This window comes from Balaenoptera physalus, assembly GCF_965194825.1.
Source record: "Balaenoptera physalus genome assembly, chromosome: 12".
Lineage (NCBI taxonomy): Eukaryota > Metazoa > Chordata > Mammalia > Artiodactyla > Balaenopteridae > Balaenoptera > Balaenoptera physalus.
The window spans coordinates 53858105-53880515 of NC_138897.1; the positions used below are offsets into that span (position 1 = coordinate 53858105).

General features: G+C 40.6%; 1 protein-coding gene across 2 annotated transcripts in view; it reads left to right on the top strand.

The window, feature by feature from the left end:
- The window catches only part of AQP4 (aquaporin 4), a 93985-nt gene that overhangs the window by 32793 nt on the left and 38781 nt on the right, over nucleotides 1-22411 (top strand). The window contains exon 1 of one of the 2 annotated variants that reach the window (XM_082416210.1): nucleotides 20104-22404. The exons of the other annotated variant lie outside the window; for it this stretch is intronic. The gene's annotated coding sequence lies outside the window, so the exon portion shown is untranslated. Of the gene's footprint in view, nucleotides 1-20103; nucleotides 22405-22411 lie in introns of those variants that run through there. 2 annotated transcript variants of the gene reach the window in all.

Genomic DNA, 22411 nt, shown 5'->3' on the forward strand with positions numbered 1-22411 from the left:
TGATGGCTCCCAAATCCCTGTCTCTAGCCCACATGTCTGTAGTGGACCTTGACTCAGATTTCCAACTTCCTGCTGGACCTCTTCACCTAGACGGCCCATGGGCACTCCCAGCTCCACATGACGGAAGCTGAACTCATCATCTAACCCCCAAACCCGTTTTTTTCCTTATTTGATGCCATCACCATTCATCTCCTCTGTCTCCCATGACAGGAGCCGAGGAGTCAAGTCAGACCTCTCCCTGCGCTGACCCCCCATAGCCAGAGGCAAGCCCACTAACTTCACCACCTACATCTTCCTCAAGGTTCTCCTCTCCTCCCATCCAGTCTGCTACTTTCCTAGTTCAAACCCTCACCCTGTCTGGCCTGCAACACTGCAATACTTTCTAACTGCCCTCCCACTCTTGTTCTCAACGCCATCCTCCATACTGCCATATTCACTCTAAGATGTAAACCCAAGCCTGGCATTTCTCCACTTAAAGCTCCTTAGTAGTGCCAATCATCCAACTTTGTCTCCTAACACATGCGCAGTGTCCTCCATGATCCTAATTCTTCTCCAACCACATTTTCTGCCAGTTCCTACCTCCCTGCTTCCTCTCCAACGACCTAGAATGGCCGTGATCCCCGGACAGTGGGTGGTTTCCTGCCTCCTGACTTTGCTCATCCTGTCCCCTCTGCTGGACCATCATCTACCCTCCATTCACCTCCTGAGGCCTCCTAATCCCTAACCTCAGCTCGGACAGGCATCCCTTGCCTCTGCCTTGGCTCGCATGAGATGCCCTGCTCCTGTGTTACTGGGAAGCAAAAATCCTATGGTGGTTAAGAGCTGGGGCTTGTCATACATAAGAACTGGGTTTGAATCCCATGTCTTCAACTTTCAAACTTTGGGACTTCTCCAATTTATTTAACTTCTCTGAGTGCTAGTTTTCTCTTATCAAAAATGAGGATAGCAATGCCTACCTTGTAAGGTTATTGTGAGAAATAAGTGGGAAACTTGTGTAAAGTGTTTAATAAGTGCTCAATTAATTATAACTACTCTTATTATCCCATTAGACCCTCGCGTATCTCTATCTTTGCACTTATAGAATTCTAATTGTTTCTGTATGTGTCTGGCTCCCCCAGTACACTGAATTCCTGTAACCCCAGAGAAGGCACTTGCTAAATATTTGTTGAAGAAATGAATTCAGGAATGAATCTTGCATGCCTACCCCTATGTTGGCATTGCACTGCGTCCTTCCTTTATGGCATTATGACTCGTATTATGACAATATGAAAATGTGTCTTAACTTTTCTATTAGATTCTAAGTTACCTGAGGGCAGAAACCATGTCTCACTCAATAAATGTACGTGTAATTGAATTTCAGACTTTCAAGTGTTGATTCTTTTTAATAAGATAATCGTCTAAAATAGTGGGCTTTCTAACCACAACGTAGAAACAAATAAGAAAAACCTGTCACACCTACCATCTTCAGCCCCTTTCTTTCCATTACCTCTACATCCTGACTGGGCTGAGCCTCGATCTCCTCAGATAAGCACACTGTTCCCCATCTTAGGGCCTTTCTGAGCATCTGGTGCCAATGCACATGCAACCTGTAGGTAGAGGAGAGTTAATACCTGATGGGGAGAGCTTTTGATCAATGGGAAGTGGGACCAAGTGGACATATTACTCTCCCTTTATTTCCTCAACAGACAGTACAGAGACTTTTTTTTTTCCAGTGGTTCTACTGGCAGCCAGCTAGACATTGCATCCTCACGGTGGCCACCTTCCCGTCCCTGATTCACTCCACTGACCCTCACTTCAGCTCCCTGGGGTTGTACTGATTGTACTGATTCAGGACGAGCATGTAAGACCTCTGCCTCAGATGCTGCCTTCTTGGGAACCGGGGTGTAGTAGTTTCCTACAGCTGCTATAACAAAGTACCTAAAACTGGGTGCCTTAAAACAACAGAGATGTAGCTTCTCACAGTTCAGGAGGCCAGAAGTCTGAAATCAAATTTTCTGTTTGGTTAGCTCCTTATGGAGACTCTGAGGGAGGATTTGTCCCATGCCTTTCTCCTAGCTTCTGGTGATTGCCAGCAAACCTTGGCTTTTCTCATCTTGTACCTTCATCCCTCCAATCTCGGCCTCCATCATCAAATGGCATTCTTCCTGGGGTGCTTGTGGGTCTCTTCAGGTGGTCTTCTTGTAAGGACATCACTCACTGAATTTAGGGCTCACCCTAATCCACTATGACTTCATCTTAACAACTAATTTCATCTGCAAAGACCCTATTTCCAAATACAGTTACCTTTCAAGGTTCCAGGTGGACATGAATATTCAGAACGCTCGCTCAGGTACTGGGCTACAACAGTGGGACCCAAGAGTGACGTGACGGTAATCCCTAACAAGCAGGGGCATCACAGTTACTAAGGCTTTTACCTGTGGTTAGTGAGTGGTTAGATGAGGTTCAAGTGGAAGGTGAGTCATTGAAATATGCAGTGTCTGGACCATGATAATTATAAGGGCTGTGGAGTAGGCTGGCTTCTTCTAACAGCATTTGAAACCTTGAAGAAGGAAAATATAGGCTCAGGGTGGACTACTGCCAACTCAGGGTATTCTTTCAAAGCCAGAGAGCCTATGACAGCTTTGAAGAAGACTTTCAACTCCTGAAGCATCAGGGCAGATTCTGCTGCGAAATCAGGCCCAGGATCAAACTGTGATGGTGGCTGAGTTGAACACTAAGATCTGGGATGGGAGTTCTTTAGATAGAAGAGTCTTGAACATCCAGCCAAGCAGGAGCAACCCCCTTCCCCTTGCCTGACAACAACCTCACCTTCCATGAAGGTCACACAAAAACACACCAAAGGCAGGAATAAGACGATGCTTATCTTCCTCAAGATCTTCCATTACCCCCCTCATTACCTCCAGGCTGATACTAAGATCAGCACAGCCCAACAGGGGACATTCTGGTATAAAATAGTTTGCATGCCAAAAGCATCACCAATATCAATCAGCAGGAATCAGAGGAACACATGTGAGAGTGAAATTTGAGGGTGTTGGTTAGGTGGGGACAAGATGAAATACAAAGTTGGAAAGGGCACAATTTATGGACATGGTGGAACTACCCATGTTGTTCTTGCAAAGATTCCTGGAGCGAATCCTAATAGTTGGTTGGTACAGTTCCTTGAATGTTGGGTATGATTATGGCCTACAGAAAATAAATGGAGATGCCAGAACTTTGGGCACAGTACCAAGGAAGGGATCAGACGCCTCCAGATGGGACATTGTCAAAATGGACTTAATGTGTAAAACCGTGGAACTCACCACTGGACCATGATAACCAGGACAGATCACAAAACACTCCTTTCTCTAAGGCAATACGGAATGCACTAGTGAGTACAAGCTCATTTTTGAGAAGCTCAACAAATTTTTCTGTAGGGCATTTTTGAGAAGCTCAACAAATTTTTCTGTAGGGCAGGATTGACAGTTGAAGATGCTGTAAGAGAACTGGACACTATAACATGACTGGGGATGATGGTGTGGGGATGGTAGAAGCCAGGTGTACACTGGGCTTTCTGAGACAAGGTAGATGTGGTTCCCATAATGGGTGAGAAGACTGGGGTGGTAATCAGGGGGCTGGATCTGCAGTGATCTGTAGCAATGGTTAATAGATCATTTGAATCTGGAGGCAAGATGGATGGCCAGCTGATCACGATGTTGCTCAATTTATGTAATCAAAACACTTGAGAGGAGAGAGCAGATGGTGAAATCCTCTGCTTCAGTGAAAAAGCATGGATGTTCGTGCAGTTTCCAGACCTATGCTGGTCTACAGACAGAGCTCCTTGGTTGAAATGAAGATCTTATCCCCTTGAGAAAGGGCCTTGCAAAACTATGACAAGAGGACATGGTAAAAATTCCCCCAGTCTTTTCAAAAAGGGACTTGCCATCATTTGTTATGATAACTACACTTTGGGAAGATACCCAGACTTTTCCAGGGCTGTAAGATATAGGGTCTGAAATAACATTGATACTTAAGGATGCAAAACGCCATCACGATCCTCCAGTTAGAGTAGAGGCTTATGGAGACCTAGTGATAAATGGAATTTCAACCTGTATCTATTTTTCAGTGAGTCCAATGGGTTCACAGACCTACCCTGTGTTTGTTTTCTCTGTCTCTGAGTTTGTAATTGGGGTAGATATACTTAGAAGTGGCATAATTCTCACATTGGTCCCCTTAGCTGTGTGGTCCTGGCCATTATGATAGGAAAAGATGAGTGGCATCCCCTAAAACTGCTTCCACCCCTGGCCAATATGCTAAATCAGAAACACCACATCCCAGGAGTACTTTCAGATTTTAAGTCCTCAAAGACTTAAAAGATGCAAGGGCGATACTCTCCATCACCTCCCTATTCAAGAGCTACTGTAATCTAAACCAAAGGATAGCTGGCCAGACATGGTGTCTTTGCTGCATCAGATCAGCACCGCCTCTGACATCTGCTTTGTGGATTTTGATCTAGGGAAAGCATTCTTCTCTTTCAATAGAAAAGATCAAACACAGATCACCTTCACACAAAAGAGAGAATATTCACTTTCTTGCTCCAAGGCTATGTTAATTCTGTTGCCTTTTGTTGGAGTATGCTCCACAGAGACCTTGATTACCTTGACATTCTGCAAATCATCACATTGGCTCACTCTACTGATAACATCATGTTAATTTGCCCTGTAGAACAGGAAATGGCAAGTTCCCCAGATGTCCTAGAAAGATACATGTGTGCAACAGAGTGGGAGGTAAAACCCTTGAAATTTTAAGAGTCTCCCACATCAGTAAAGGTTTTGGAGGTATAACACTCTGGGAGATGTGGGGCATTGCCTCTACGGAAATGACAAGTTGTTGTACCTTGCATCTCTCACCACTAAGAAGGAGGCTGAGTTCATGGTGTACCTCCTTGGATTTTAGAGGCAGCAAATACTGTACTTGGGGATACTGGTCTGATCCATGTTGGGAGACACTCAGGGGACTGCCAGTTCAGGGGCAGCTCAGACCAAGAGAGGACCCGGAAGCAAGCCCAGGCTAGGGTGAAAGCTGCTCTGTCACTTGGCAACACGACCCAGCATGTCTGATAGTACCAGATGTGCCTACGATGGATAAAGATGCTATAGAGAATTTCTGGCAAGTCCCAACAGAAGAGCTGCAACACATGCCTCTTGGGTTCTGGAGCAAATCCATGCCTTCAGCAGTTTTAGACTACTCTCCTTTTGGAAAATAGTTGTTGGCACCTAAGAGAGAAAGTACCTGACCATGGGATGCCTATGGAACTCCAGTAACTGGAGCTTCCTATTAAGAATGGAGTGTTATCAGATCCACAAAGTTATAAGGTCAGATATGCGCAGAGTGATCCAATATACAGCAGAAATATTCTATTTATAATCAGGCCTGGCAGTTCTAGAAGGTGTGAGCAAATCACATAAATAGGTGGTAAATAGGCGACTTATATTCCCATGCCACCTGCCTCTGTCGCATGGATGTTTCTCCGTCAACTCACACCTATGGTCTGAAGGTCACCAACTGATGGAAGAAATAACCAGGGCCTGGTTCACAGCTGGCTTAATGTGATATGTTGTTTTCACAAACATAGACAGCAGCCCCATTATAGCCCCTCGGGGTGGTTCTTAAGGACAGTGGCAAAAGTAATTTCCTACAGATGAGCAAGCTATAAGAAAATATATTTGGTCAACCACTTTGCATGGAAGGAGGAGCCTGAGACGTAGACATGCAAGGGTCTCTAGGTAGAGACCAGTAGTATCGATAGCTCAGCTCTGTTCAAGAAAAGGCCCGAAAAAAAATGAGGTTGAAAGAATAAGGAAACTGAGATCTACAGAGAAGATACGCGGACATATGAGAATGGCACAAACAGTGCATGAAGATCTTTGTGTCTCAGGAGCATCCATCCCAAGGGAATCTCTCAACAATCACGTAGACAGAAGGGCTATCAGTTTGCCTCTCAGCTTTGCCTCCCCGGTGTTGGTACAGCGGGTGCATGAGCGGAATGACCGTGAGAGCAGGGATGGAGGCATTGCATGGGTCCCACAGCGTGACTCCCTGTCACCAACACAGATCGAGCTCCTGCCACTGCTGAAGGCACTCTCTGCTTGCAGCGAAGACTAGGCAGCTACTTGCCATCCACTGATTCCATTGGACCTGTTCCACTCTGGAGGGAGCAGCAATTTGTCCTACTGGAATCTATATCTGTTCCAAATGTAGGTTTGCCCTTCGTGTCAGGACACTCAGAAAGACTGATCTACCAACAGGTGTCCCACCCAACACTGCCTCCAATCAAGAGATTCATTTTTTGGCAAATGAGGTATGACGGTGGGTGCACAATCATGGAATCCACTAGACTGACCATGTATTGCTTTCCCCAGAAGTAGCCAACAAAAGATGGAATGGCCTGGTAGAGACTCAGCTAAGGCACCGGCTTGAGAAATACACCTGTCTAAGTTGGGTCCTCGTCCTTCAGGATACAGCATATATACTGAATGATAGAGCTGTGTCCCAATAACTGGAATACGAGGCTGTGTCTCTCTTCATTACTCACAGCGAATGACTTGCAGAATTTGTGTTTCCCATTCCTGGAAACTTAGACCGCTGGATTTGATTTACTCGTTCCCGGAGAGGAAATTTTCAGCAAGGAGAAATGATAAAGTCCCGTTAAGTTTCTGAACACTTTGGACTCCTCTGCCACTGGGGATGGAGGAGGGGGGTGCGGGGGGAAGGCAAAGAAAGGAGTCACTCTACTGGCAAGGGGATTTGACTCTGATTCCATAAGAAACTAGAGATGCTTCTGCCCAATAGGGACAGGAAGGAGGAAGTCTAGAACCCAGGGGACTCTTGGAAGGTCTCTTAGTGCCTTCACACCCAGGGAGAACAGAAAATAAGCAATGGCAGCAATCCCAGTCCTCCGAGCAAAAAGCAACTAAATGTCTCACATCCCTGAAGGATGCCAATCTGGGTGGTGACACCAGACAAGTAACCCAAACAAGGAAAAGTGCTGGCTGAGGATCAGGAGGTTTAGAATGGGGGATTGAGGAGGGAGGTGATGAATATCTATTGTGATTTTGGAAAAAAGCTGTACCAGAAGGGAACCTTCTTTTTTATTCTCTTAGAAATGTTGGTTTTGTAGGAGGCGTTCTGTGTGATTAAATTGATAACTCCTCTCTTGGGGAGAAAGTGAGGACAATAGATTTCTGACAGGTTCCCCTGGGTCTCTCAGTATGGTCATTAGAGTTACCTTCTTAGAACATAAACACCATTGTCTTGTCTAAACCTTGCTGATGGCAGGAGACACAACAAATGAACTGGGCTGATAGTAAAATACTATGCAAGCTCCACAAATCACACTTTCGAGGAATATTCACGAAATGAAAATATGCTCATGACAAAGGAGAGGGGCAAATCATAAATGAGTCTGTACAGTAGGGTTTCACTTGTTAAATACCGTAAGTATGTTTTCAAATGTGTATTTCTGGGGTAATGTTTTTGGAATAGAGTCCGATTCTTTTTCCTTGCATTTCTGTGTCTGGGACCCGTCCGCATTCAGGGGCTGGGGCTGGGCATCTAGGATGAGACCTGTTCTCGCAGAAAGAAGAAATGCAAAGAGGAGGAGAAATACAAAGGCAATATTCAGCTTTTGGTTATTGAAGCAGAATTTTTTGAAATAGTCTTGAAATCTACTCTTTACCAAGACAAGAATTGACTTCTAGAAGTTCTTTTAGCTCCCAACCAAGCTCTAAATATAAGAAACCATATTGATGACCAGATCACAGAATTGCATCGCTATGAACGAAAACTCAGGGTCAAAGAGAGAGCAGTGGTTCTCGAACTTTTGATCTCAGAACCCTTTCACAATTCTTTAAAATTATTGAGGACCCTAATCATTTCTATTTTAACTACTGATAGATATTTGTTTATGTGGATTATATCTATTGACAGTTACTATATGCCATAGACTGAATGCTTGTGTTCCCCCCAAATTCATATGCTAAGACCTAATTTCCAATGTGATGCCATTTGGAATAAAGTCATTGAGAGGTAATTAGGGTTAGATTGGGTCATGAGGGTAGAGCTCTCATGATGAGATTAACGCCCTTATAAAAAGGGAATAAGACATGAGAACTTTCTCTCTGTCATGTAAGTATACAGCAAGAAGATGGCCATCTGCAAACCAGGAAGAGAGTTCTCACCAGACACTGCCACCTTGATCTTGGACTTCCAGCCTCTAGAACTGTGGGAAATATATGTCTATTGTTTAAGCCTCTGATAATGTGTTATAGTAGCCCAAGCTTAGATACCATCTTAGAAATTAAAACTGAGAAAATTTTAAAATATTTATTTATTAATGCACCTAAGATAAAAATAACTCCACCACATTAAGTCAACTACATAGTTTTATGAAAGAAACTTTTTCCAACTTCAAAAGAATGAGTAAGAGTGGCATTATTTATATTTTGGCAAATCTGTTTAATGTTTGGCTTAATGGAAGACAGCTGGATTCTCCGATCTGTTTCCAATCTTGTGGTATTATTGTTTGGGTTAAAATATAGGAAAACAAATCCAGCCTCACACAGATATGTATCTGGAAGAAGAAGTATTTTAATAGCCTTTTCAGATAACTGTGGATATTGTTTGATACTATGCCAAAACTCGACAATTAATACTTTCTTTTTTTTTTTTTTTTTTTTTTATAAAGTATTTTTCTTTTTTTTTTTTTTTTAAAAGAAATTCACGTTCTTTTATTTATTTATTTATTTATTTATGACTGCGTTGAGTCTTCGTTTCTGTGCGAGGGCTTTCTCTAGTTGCGGCAAGTGGGGACCACTCCTCATCACGGTGCGCAGGCCTCTCACCATCGCGGCCTCTCTTGTTGCAGAGCACAGGCTCCAGACGCGCAGGCTCAGTAATTGTGGCTCACGGGCCCAGTTGCTCCGTGGCATGTGGGATCTTCCCAGACCAGGGCTCGAACCCGTGTCCCCTGCATTGGCAGGCAGATTCTCAACCACTGCGCCACCAGGGAAGCCCGACAATTAATACTTTCTTAAATGCTAGTTACAACTTGGAATCTGAAACCATATCAGTGAACAGTCATACTGCTACATTAGAGCTCATTCATTTATCTTGAACTCCAAATGAATCTTTAACCCATGCATGATTTTAAACATTATGCATTGATCATTTGGAGAATATTAGTTCACTGAGTTATGTAGAATTTCCTAATGTTTATATACTTCATTATACAATATCAAAAATCACCATCATCACAAATCTCATCAGAAAAATTTTGAAGTGTCTGGAAGCTGTCAACTTCATATGGTGGTGGATACACATTTTCTAAACTTCTACTTTTGGGTTGAAAGCTCAAATTTTGTTCTTGGCGACAAATACTTCCGGTTGTTTTCCTTGAAATGACAGGCTCACTTCATTCATTTTTGAGAAAATGTCCACCAAAAATGCAAGTCTGACTACTCAGAGTTTGTCTATCAGTTGTTCTTTCAAGTAAAAATGGTGTTCCATGAAAAAAAATTGCTAATTCAGCTCACAACTCAAATAATTACATAAGTGCATTTCCTCAAAATACCCATTGTGTTTCAACATAAATTAGAAGTACTTTATTTGTACTTCCTAGTTAGCCACACAGAAAATTCAAAAGATGTGTAATCAAAAGTTGAGATTTTATATATATATTGCTTTATCAAGGACCTTCCTGAATGAAATTAGCAGGTTATTTTTGTTTTAATTTCTTTTGTCTCTTGAGGTTGTGTGTGTGTGTGGGGGGGGTGTGTGGGGGGGGTGTGTGTGTGTGTGTGTGATGGATATTGTATAGCACAAGGAACTATATTCAATATCCTGTGATAAACCACAATAGAAAATAATATGAAAAAGAATATGTATATGAATAAGAGTCACTTCGCTGTACAGCAGAAATTAACATTGTAAACCAACTATACTTCAATAAATTTTTTTTAGAAAAAAAGGAGTAAATGAAGGTAAGATTAAAAAAAAAAAAGAAAGAAAGAAAAGAAACCAGGTGAATCAGGGGCATCTTGCAGTCACTGGTAAGGAGTAAATCAGAGCAGCCCCTCTGCCCCTGAGGTCAGGGTCACTGCCAGAAGGGTACAAGGACTTGCTTCATACACTCAGTTGTGACCTTGGAAAGGGGAGGGGAAAGGAGCAGAAATCTGGAAGACTGAGCATTTAATTAGAGTCTAGCTCATCCAAACGAAACTATTTAAACTAGCCTTGATAGAGGCTGAAACTCAGAAAAGATTGAATATTGAAACAGAAAATAAGTATTTTTAAGACTGAGATATAACTCATGATTGAGCAAAGTCCCCCTACTAGCCATCAGGATAGGACCTCCAAAGGGACTATAGAATGCCCTATAGAAAGCAGTCCTTGTCTGAATAAATCAAAAAACTAAAAAGAAGTATGTTCATTGTTACCAGGGGTTAACTCTGGGTGGTGGAATTATGGATGGCTTTATTGTCTTTTCAGGCTTATCTGAATGTTGTTAATTTTTTATAATAAGGAATCATTATTTTAACAGTCAGAAAATAGGAGGTCATGTCATATTACCTGAAAGATATTGTTCACATTTCTGAGCCTGGTGGAAAAACACCCTCCTTCTACCCTGCTTTACCTCCTCATCTTCCTCTCCACCCACTGCACCTCATTGCCAAGCGACTCCCTGGGCCCCACTGGCCAAGTTTGCTCAGGGTTCTGAAAATTTCTAGCAATATATGCATACTTAATCTTAAATGGAGAAACAGACCTCTATAGCAAAGGGTAGGTCAAAGCTCATACAACATTTGTATTACCGCCCCAGATATCTTTACATAAAACAATATCAGTAGTCACTTTCAAAAATTCACGAGGTTAGCTCATTGAAACAATACAATTACAGCATAATAATTTTTAAAAATTTAGCAACTTCTTAGAGCTGCATCATTTAATAAGTAGCCACTTAGCCACATGTTGGCTACTGGGTACCTGAAATGGGGCTGGTAAAACTGAGAAATTGATTTTTCAATTTTATTTCATTTTAATGAGTTTAAAATAAAAACTGTTAATTCAGTTATTGGAAATTTTTAAAGTATGTTTGTGAATCTACTCTTTCGAATGTAAGTATTATGATATCTGAACACCAGTCAAGTACAGTCCTCCCTCAGCATCTGCTGGGGATTGGTTCCAGGACCCTCTGTGGACACCAAAATCCATGGATGCCCAAGTCCCATAGCTAGACCTCCATATCCATGGTTTCACATCTGGGAATTCAACCAACCCAGGATAGTGTAGTACTGTATGTTTTTATTGAAAATCATTCATGTATAAGTGGACTTGGGCAGTTCAAACCTGTGCTGTTCAAGGGTCAACTGTATTTCCAATGAAAATTTAGCTTCCAAATGGAAAGAGACTGTAAGTGTACAATACTTACAAAATTTAAACACTTAGTAAGGAAAAATGTAAAGTGTTTCATTACTAATTTTTTATATTGATTTCTTATTGCAGTGATAGTATGTTACATATATTGGATTAAATAAAATACAGTATTATAATTAAGTTTACATGTTGGTTTTTACTTTTTTTATTGTAGTTACTAGAAATGTTTAATTATATATGGCTGACATTATATTTCTACTGGAGAGTGCCAACTTCAAGCTGGTTGAGGTATAGTTAGACACAAAATAATTTTGTTTACTTTTGACTGTTACTATAGGTCTATTTAAAAATCCTTCTGTATCTCAACTGGAAATATTGTTCTTTTTCTCAAAAGTTGCCTCTTTTAAATGCTATAATCTCCAAGCTACCTAACCAGGTACCTGTAGTGTGTGAGAAGATTAATACTTAACGATGAATATGTACTTATGAGGAGTATGATGATGTTATTGCAATGTTGTTGCTAGGACATTTCTTTAAACCTAGAAAGTTCTGTCTTTCTTTCCAAGCCAGGCTAGCGGAAAATGGCTCCAGACATTGGGTACTTTTGTATAAAGCTAACAGTAGTTTTGTTTTCTATTTGTCATTATGACTCAATCCTCTTTGTCTTGGCTTTGTGGTGAAGGGTTGAACAATTAAAATTTCCCAGAGGTCCCCTTTTTAACTCTCAACAAAGCCCTAGCAAATGCTTCTGTGTCTTATTCACAGCAATGGTTTTTGCCTTTCAATGAAAAAGTAAAACTGGGAATAGTTTTCAGAGCTTTCAGAACTTTTTCCATTGAAATGCAAACACTCCTCTGGTGCCTCTGAAAATTCTGAGAAATTGTTGGGTTTTGGCGATGTTTCCAGAAAACCTGGCATTCTTCTCCTGTTCATGGCTGGTTTAAGTCCTTCTCTTTCCAAGTACATTCAAGTAAAGTCAGCAGTTGAGATTGTCTCTTGCAGGGCAAACTCCCAACTTGAACACTGAACAAAAGGGTAACTTTTTCATTCCAAATTTGGGATTGTGACCAGTAAACCTCACAACCTTACCTTGGCACTTCTCTCCAAATGCAACTTAGCTTCTAACATGCACCTTCTCCTCCACCCTCCCCATGAACTGCCTTGTAGGCAGCGTTTGCAATGACTAGACACACACCCCAACAAGTCACTCGTATGTTATAAAGATAATGACAGATACTGGCTTGGATTTCTTGGATTCTCTAATGCAGCCATCCTAACTTGTCTAAAAATTCTTCATCCAGAATTTTCAGCATGCCACCCAGCCCATACTCTCTATTCCAAAGTTTCAGTGTAAAATGAAGCCACCCATCTTTTCTATCTTCATTTCCTCAATAGCAGTAGTCTGAATAGGGAAACCAAGAAAGTGATTGCCAAGCATTCGATTAACACATCACCAGACTCTGATCTGGTATAGAATCAATGCAGATATGTCCTCCTTATTTACTGTCTATAAAGTACAACCTTGCTTCTGTTATGCCATCATATAATAATAATTTGAACGGTGATGTTATTCACTGTTCTGCATGTATTTATCTCAACTCAAGAGCAGGAATCATGTCTGGTTTTCCTTTCATGGATCATAGTTTAAGTCCAGTGGATACTTATTTAATGATTGTCGCTTAAGAAACAGTTAACCTAACAGCTCCTAGCATGTTGGGGAAACAAACAAGGCCAATTCATGCTCAGGTAGAAAATAAGAAGATCTCATCTGGGGTGGAGCTAAAAGTGGCTAATGCATATGGAAGAAAAGCAAGAAAAAACTAAGAAGGGATAAGCTCTCTTCTATTAGATGCCTTGCAACATTTTGATTTAGTAAATCATCTTCAATCTCTATATTCACCAAATATCAGACACTTAAACATCATAACAAAACCCTAATTAAAATGTTGAAGAGCAATTCTGTTATAAAATATAGTTAAAAACACAACTCTCTCCATTTATCAACAAATCTCTCTGGGACTCTATTTCACCTTCTGAAAAGTGAGGGAATTAGACTAGATATCCAGATTCCAGTGGTTCTATAAATCTGAGCCATGGACCTTTAATTACTGCAGTCCTAAAGAAAGCTTTGCAAGCCTGTGACCCAAAATAAAATGAAAAGACCAGTACTGTACTAATTCTCAACAACAAAATTGACATATATGGGTAATAATGATTTTCTTGAAAATGCAAACATTTTTTTTTAAACCAAATGGCAGAAAAGATCAAAATACAGGACAACTTTTAGCCCTTAGGCTATGGCTACGGTTCACACTCAGACACTGAGGGCTCAGTCACAGTACTGGGCACAAACTATGTGTTCAATTTTTTCTCTATGATTGTGTAAATATACCCCAGAGCACTCTCTGAAAGCCAAGGTAGCAGTTCTGGAAAACTGCTGACCAATTAGCACACCTTCTGGATATTATGTGAACAAGGAGAAAGTGGTGTCACCTACATGAGCCTGATTGACCTTGCCTGTGTTCAGGGAAAGCTCTCCTCCCGGACCCTTCCTCCTTACCATCCCATCCTCCCCAACTCTCCATTCCATGCCATGCTGGCCAAGAAATATTTTTCAGAGCATCTTTCATATACGTTTATAGGCTCTGGGATATGGCTTTACTAGGGGTTCAAACTTGAGGCTGTAGCTAAAGTTCCAGTATTAACAGCTATGTTCCTGGATACAGATTTTAAATTGTAGTAAATTTAAGAGTTCAAAGTATTTTAAAACTATCACTTGCAAGACAAAACTTATTATCTGAAACTAACCATACAGCACAGTGGATTTCCCTTTTATTTCACTCACACATACACACACATACACACACAGACACACACACACACACACACACACACAGCTTTCCATATTAAGCTAATCTTTCCAGACCGGAGGACTAGAGAGGAGCAGAGGCTACCAATGATCAGTGTTGTGTTCTGTGAAACGCAGTGAACTTAGTATTTATCACTAGGAGAAAAAAAACATTTTTCTTACAGTTGTGAGATTATCCATGGACATATAACACATTAGTTAGAAAACAATTTAAACTGGGAAATAAGATTTTGAGCCGGTGACCTACATATGTAAAAAATGAAAATTCTTTAAAAGCCATTTGCTGAATTCTTACAATCTTCGAAGCAATAAAATTGACCAAGGAATCAGTGCAATCACATCAGTACCGATATTGGGGAAAGAATCTCCTTGGTTAAATCATAAATTCACTTAATTTTTAATCTGCCACACATCTCCTATTTAGAAAGCCATCTTGAGGTTGTTTCTACCATATGGCACAGAACAGTCTAGAGAGTCAGGGGATCCTGGGTAGAAGAGGCAGAGAGAGCTAGCCATAGCAGCAAACTGCTTTAAATTGGCTCTTCTGTTACAAAGCAAATGGAGTGATGTGTCAGTTTGCAAAGAAATAAAATGAAAAATTGCTTTCAAAGGCCTCAGAATGGACCCTGCTTTGAGGCATTGGAAAAAATTGATTTCAGTCATTGAAAGCAAGTTTTGCGGTGCATGAGCAATCAGCTTTCACAGACAATTCTGCCTACACAGCCCGCTGACTTTCATGATATCTGAATTAAGATTGTTCCATATCCACAAACAAGCAAACAAGCCAGGTGGGCTCAAATCTGTGTCTTTTTTTTCTACATGCCCCTAAACATAAGTCTAAAAGTTAGTTATGACAAATGTCAATTAAGATCTTCCACACACGATAGCAAATTTCTTCCCTGATGCGGCCACGTTACCAGATCTTAACCAAATAAAAGATGAACCCGATCCAGATTGGATTTTTTTTTTTCACCTCATCACAGATAGTCACAGCTCTCAACCACAGCACAGGTAGCCAAATTATTTGTGTGAAAATCTATCTTCTCAATTCTAAATTATGAGATTAAATCCTCATTATTCTTCTATCAGTCAGAGCCTAAATCCAAACGAAACAAAAAAAATACCAAGCTTAATTTCACATCCCTAAAGGTAGGAAGGGTTTGGGGTGATCATCTGGATTATAACCCACTTCCAAACAAGACCACGTCTAAAATATTCCAAAACAGCTAAAATGATACATTCAATTTTTTAATGACCGTCAGAGAAGGTCACTATACTCGATTTCAGGTGTTCATTCTGGAATTGTCAAATCATCAAATCCCTCATACTGAAATTCCATTCATCTTCAGTGTAAGTTGGAGCAATTGGACACAAATTTCTGGAATCTTCATCAAGCCCTGGAATCACCTTGCCCTTCCATTCTCCCCAGCTTGCTAACCTTCTTGTGGTCACAGGACTCCTGCCAAGTTCAGAAATGATGCATTTAGACTTAAGAACAGAAAATGTTATGTAGTAAGAACTAAAAAAAAAAAAAAAAGTTAGTGATTATGATGATATTATGACAGTTATGTCATATGATATTATGACAGATATTATGACAGTTAGCCCAGGTGGCATGGCAGCCACTTCGGTGCTGCTCTCACCAAACACTGGATTTTGTTTTTAAGCAGTCACTGTGTGAAGCTTGATATAACCCCCTCCATTCCCTTTTCCTGTTCCTTCCCCTGACGGTGATCATAGCTAAAGAAAGTTATAGAACTTTACTGACCTTTCTACAAATTTATGCTAACTTCTACTGCACTCCTAGCTGACCAAAACCTTGTGTTTATCTCATGGGCCTTCCCTAGCACACTTCCTAAACAAACATCCAAATCTCTGCTATCTTCAATCTTTTCCATCTGAAGTCTCTTCTCCCACATGATTGATTTTCCTACTATTGATTGATTTTCCTACTATTGATCTTCAGGAATTGATTTTCAGGAATTGATTTTCCTACTATTTTATGTACACCAGTGCCTTGCAAAACACCTGAAAGATAGAGGTTATTCGATATATATGTATCTGATTGAAACCAAAAACAATATTTAGTGTAGTTTCTTCACAAACTTCTACTTCCTTTTTTCTAAAGAATTAGGGAAAATCTTAGCCAAATGCAGGTAAGCGACAATTTTCTGTGTTCATCCCATTCAGGCCCCTTTCTGTCATCCTGTTTCCACGACTGTTGCTATTGTTCTGTGTCCTACATTACCCTGTTCCAACTGGATCTGTATCAAAATGGTCACAGTGGTGACTTCTATGACTCTTGTCTTGGTGCTAATCGCACATAACGCTCCATGTCTTGATCTTAAGTTGACAAGTTCCCAACTTGATGGTGCAATTTGCAGTACACATTCCCTTTGAACTGATGCTCCTGTTTCCTGGTTATCGCTTCTCTCCCCTTGGCTCAGTTCTCTGACTCGGGGGTAATCAAGTCCACTCCCGATAGTGGCATGACTGGGTCCCCCTTATTCTTCCCAGTCACAGTGCCACACTACCCCATGGGGACTGTCACATGCACGAGTGTGGACACCCCAGTCCAAGCTCCATACACATGCACCTGTAACAGCTGTTCGTTGGCCACAGCTGGTTCCAAGGTTGTGCACATCAGCTGTGGGATCGGGGGGGGGGGGGGGGCCGGGGAGGGATGCCGAAGAAGAGGCCGGTCCAGGCCCCGAGAACAGAGAATTCCAGAGTCCCAGTCATGGGGCGTGTGGTCTACAGGGGCTCTAAGTACCGGAGGAGGACAATGCACTCAGAGTTGAGGGAGAGCCTTCTAAAGCAGGGGTCCAGGGCAGGGCCCCACTGCCAGGGTCTGAGGACAGCACTGCTGCCACTTCAGTCGTTCTCTGATCTGCATAACAGTTTCCGAAGGACAGTAGAGCCCGAGCTTTTCACTTGAAAAACACCATCCTTTATCCCGAAGTAATTAATTCTGTAATGATTTCTGTGCTGCTCTATCAAACATTCCTTAATCTCTGTGGCCTGAAGGGCCAACCATTTTTTACCACCATCAATTGAGATGCACACAAATCTTCATTTTCCTCCTCTTTTCATTTCATCTTGACAGAAGGCATTTCCTCCTTAAGTCCTCTCTTCCTTACCTCCTTTCTCAAAAAGAGGGTCATTCCTCACGATGGAAACAGCATATACACACTGATGGTGTGCAAGATGGCTTGAGGTGGTACATGGAATAGACTTTTCTGAAAATTATATACTGAATTTAATATGCATTATGAAAATCTAACCAGCGTATCAGACCGATGGTATTGTTGCATAGATTGACGCTGAGTAAAAATCTGAGTTGACTTTAAATACAGTTGACCCTTGAACAACTCGGGGATTAGGGGTGACCACCCTCCGAGTAGTCGAAAATCAATGGGTGTATAACTTATAGTTGACCCTCAGGGTCCGTGGTTCTGCATCTGTGGATTCAAGCAACCTCGGATCATGTAGTGTTATAGTATTTACTTTTGAAAAAAGTCCGTGTATGTGGAGCTGTGCGGTTCAAGCCCACATTGTTCAAGGGTCAACTATATACATATACATTTATATATTTATATTTATAAAATTGTAAAGAGTTGACTTAGATATGGAAAACATGGTGAAGGTGGAACAGAAATGATAGAAGTTTGAGAAACTGATAACAACAAACCTGGAGAATGATGTCATGGGAAAGGGAAGGGGGTGTTTCTAGAAGGGGGGTGTATTGTGGTGCTCATGACCTGTGGTTTTGGGGTCATGGAGACCAGAGTTTGAGACTCTGCACTTCTACTTGTGAGCTTGGGCACTTTTCTTATTTTTTTTTAAATTGTGAGATGGAATAATAATCGGAGCTTCATCACCAGGATGCCACACAGATTAAATGAGCCATCTCGTGCCAAGCACTTAGCACAAACCCTGGCACATATGATGATGGATGAGTGGTCAGCGGGGTCAGGTGCTGCAGAGGAAGGTAAGGGCTGGGGCATTTCCTCTAGAATCACACAACAGAGAAGGCCTGAGAACGTGAAGAGAGCATTTACGGGAAGTGATAGCGACAGAAGCTAGGCTATAACCGGTACCAAAGGATAAAACATGAGAAAAAAGACAATAAATGGAGATAATTTTTAAAGGGTATTTGGCTCTACAGGGGAAAGTAGATTTACTGGTAGGTCATTGGGGTTGAGGGGCGATTTATTTTGGTGAGCTCTTTTCCCAATAGAAAGAGGTAATATTAAGTAGAGAATTAAGATACAGAATATGAGGATAATCGGTTAGAGCTATGAGTCTCAAAGAGTGGTCTCCATTCCCCTAGGGGGTCCCTGAGATGTTTCAGGGGATCTGGTCAATCACGGCTGTTTCCCTAATCCTAATGAGATGTTACTTGCCTTTTTTACTGTATGACATTTGTATCGTCAGCACAAAAGCCATGGTGGGTAAAATTGCTGGCACCTTGGCAGGAACCAAGGCATCAAGACCGTCTTAGCAGGGGTGTCTCCTCACCATCACATGCGGTACAATCAGTGTCAGTTCTACTTAAGAATGTCTTTGATGTAGCAGAAAATTACTAATTTTATTAAATCTTGACGCTGAGTGCAGGTCTTTGTCATGTTCTCTGTGACAAAATGAGCAGTATACATAAAGTACTTCTGCTACAGATGGCGTATGATGGCTATCTTCAGGACTGATGGATTCGTGAGCTGAACGAGCCCCTTTGTTCATGGAATACCATTCTTCCTTTAAAGAATGGCTGACAAAGTACAGCTATTCAAATTGAGTGATTGGCTGACATTTTCTTGGAAATGAGCAAATGAGCCCGTCACTTCCAGAAAAACTGACAATATTTGTTGCCAATAATATTTGAGCTTTCAAAAAAATCATCATTTTGGAAAATTTGTGTCTGCCACCATGAGGTTGACAGCTCTCAAAACTTTAACACTTTTCTGGTGTGATTGGTGGTGATACTGATGAATATGATATTTTTGATATTATAAAATAAAATGTGCCAACATTTGGAAGATCCACATAAGTCAATGAATGAACAGATTACAAATGACCACACATAATGTTCAAAATGATGCCTTATTAGAAGACTAGTTCAAAGTAAAAAATAGATGAATAGATTTTAAGGTAACAAGGTATGAAAATTCATTAATATGCCTTCAGCATCTACATTGACACTAACCTTTAAAAAAACAACCGCTTATTGAGTTTTGGTGTACTATCAAAGAAAAATATCCACAATTATCTGAAAAAGTTATTAAAATAGACCTCTCTTTTCCAGCTCCATATATGTGTGTGGCAGGATTCTCTTCCCATACTTCAACCAGACAATCATTTCACAACAGATCGTACAGAGAAGCAGAAAGGGGAATCAGCTGTCTTCTATTAAACCAGACATTAAAGAGAATTGCAAAAACGTAAAACAATGCTACTCTTCTCACTAATCTTTTTATTTTGAAGAATATAAATATATTTCTTTTTCTTTGAAAATTCAATTTAGTTGACATATGCTGGGTTTATTATTGTTATTTTAAGTAAATTAAAACAATTTTTAAATTCTCTGTTTCAGTTCCTCATACGGTAAGGGTCAATACCCACAGTTCACATAAACAAAATGTTCATTGGGGGGTTCAGTAATTTTTCAACTGTAAAGTCTGATTGAAAAGATCGGGTTAGAGAATGGTACTAGGAGGCAGAAATGGGTGGGATGCAGAACAGAAGTGAAGGAATCCCTCCAAGACACTGGAGGGATACTTCTCCCATAGGAAACAGGTAAGGTGGAGAGGATTAGCAGATGCAAGGCATTTTTAGGTTTGTCAAGGGAATTCAAAGGATTTCCCATCTGAAGGCTTGTTTTCACTGTGATGCAAGGGTTGAGGTCATACCTGGAAAGAGAGGGGAAAGAGCAGGAAGGTGAGGAGTTCAGGGGACCCATGGAACAGCCCTGGGGCACCAGAGAACACCTGGCCAGAGCCTGAGGAGGGAAGACTGAGCAGCACAGGGCCCCAGGGTGGGTTTGCACAGCTGAACCAGGGAAAGCCCTGTGCTCGGTACCCTGCCAAAGCCACTCCACAAGGGCAGTCACATACTACCAGCCAGCTGGATTTATGGTAGTTAGTTAATTTCTTATCAATTTAATATTACAACCATACAGAGATAGAACAGAATCTCAAAACCTTGTAGGTCCACCACCACCATTTTAACAGTTATAATGTTTTGCCATAGGTAACGTAGACTGACTGTTTAAGCTAACTTATTTCCAGATACCTCAAAATGTCCTAAAATATTTGATTAGTTGCTTAGTTCACTCTTGACGTTCTGATTTTATAAACACACAGTTTAAAAATTCTGCTTCCAATGTTGATTTTGAAATGTAACTCTAGAAGATTGGACAGTTGACAATCTTGCTGTCTTATTTTAGCTTTATACAGACAACAGCAATTTTACTGGGGAAAAATTGTTAAATGGATTCATTTTTCACTTTCTCTTTTAAAAGGTATTATATGGCTTGTTGACTCAAGTGTGTTACATAGTGAGGTGCTGATGCAACTAAAAAAATCAAAGCTCAGCTTTCTTGTAGAAGTGAACAAATTCCAAGGGTTAAAGTGAAATCTTCAGGACCCAAATTGTAGGACTGGATCATGTCCTCAACTATGTAATTTTTTATGATATTCAGTGATTATATTTATTAGAACATTTAATGCAAAATTAAAAAACAGGACAGTAATGACAAAAGAAATTAATAAAATGTATAAATGATACACAAGACTATTACTACTATAAATTAGAAAACCACAAGTATATTTGAAACACCTATGAGTGTTCTAAGAGCACTATTCAATACAACACATGCCGATGACACAGATGTGAAGATCACTTATTTTACAAGTAGAAGACCACTTCATGCATAATCTAGTGTAAACCACTTGGTCTCTGGTGCTCTAGGCACCAAGAGTCTTATTTTACTAGCAACTATTGAGCACCTGCCAAGATCCTGTACCATGGATGCTACAGGAGTACAGGTAACTATGACATGGTCTCAGTCCTGAAGAAGCAAGTATTGTAAGATAACCATTGGCTGACAACCAGCCACAGAATCTCAGAGCCTTTGACTGTGTAGTTTTGACAAGGTAACTAAGCTTTAGAACTTCAGTCTCACCAACTATCGAAACACTTGTTCTCCTTTCACCAAAATTAAAGGTTCAGAGGATTACACAACACTCTCGGGCATTTGAGGAGCTATATACCCTTGTTGGGCTGCAGGTGGGCCTAGTGATCACAGCTGAGGTCAAGGTGTTGAGAACATCACAAGCTCTGATATGAACAATCTCTGTCTCTGACGTCCCAAGAGCCATATGGTACCACAATTTTTCTACTCAAAGTGTTGTGCAGAATGAGAAGGGTAGTATGAAGTTTGCATACTTATTTTGTGAGGTCTTCAATGTGATCCGCTATTGAAGGGTATAATAATGTTGGTATTACCAGGACATCATAGAGTTCTTCCATTTTACTCAACAAGCTCTCATTTTTTAAATGGAATTATTAGCAACAATAATAACAACGAAGAATTGTATTGCTTTTGCAAGTTTACAAAGTGATCTTTGTATGTCCTCTTGAGTGATTATAAAGACTTGTACACAGAAAAGTATCACAACAAAACTATGAACTATACATTGAGTATGTCTATAAAACTGTTTAGACCGTGTTATAATGCTCTGTTGTACTAATCCCTCCCAGATAGCAGTGGGAATCATAGTTCATTATGTCAGTGTGTTCCTGGTTTGCTAAACTGTTCTTTTAAAAGTCCCTCCAATTAGAAATGAAAATGTTATTTAAAAAAATATTGGGCTGGCCAAAAATTGCCTTCGGTTTTTAAGTAAAAATAAAAGACACATTTTTCATTTTCACTAAGAACCTTATGGAACAAAGTATTCACCCTTTTGTTCCACTACCTTCTGCCATTTTTCAGGCAACTTTGTAATTCCATCTTTCCAAAACTTTTTATCTTTTTGAGCAAATAACTGTTCCAAGTGCCTTTCACAGTCTTCCAGGGAATGAGAGACAGATGATTCTGGATGAATAGGATTTCTGGGTGACATTGAGGAGTAAGTT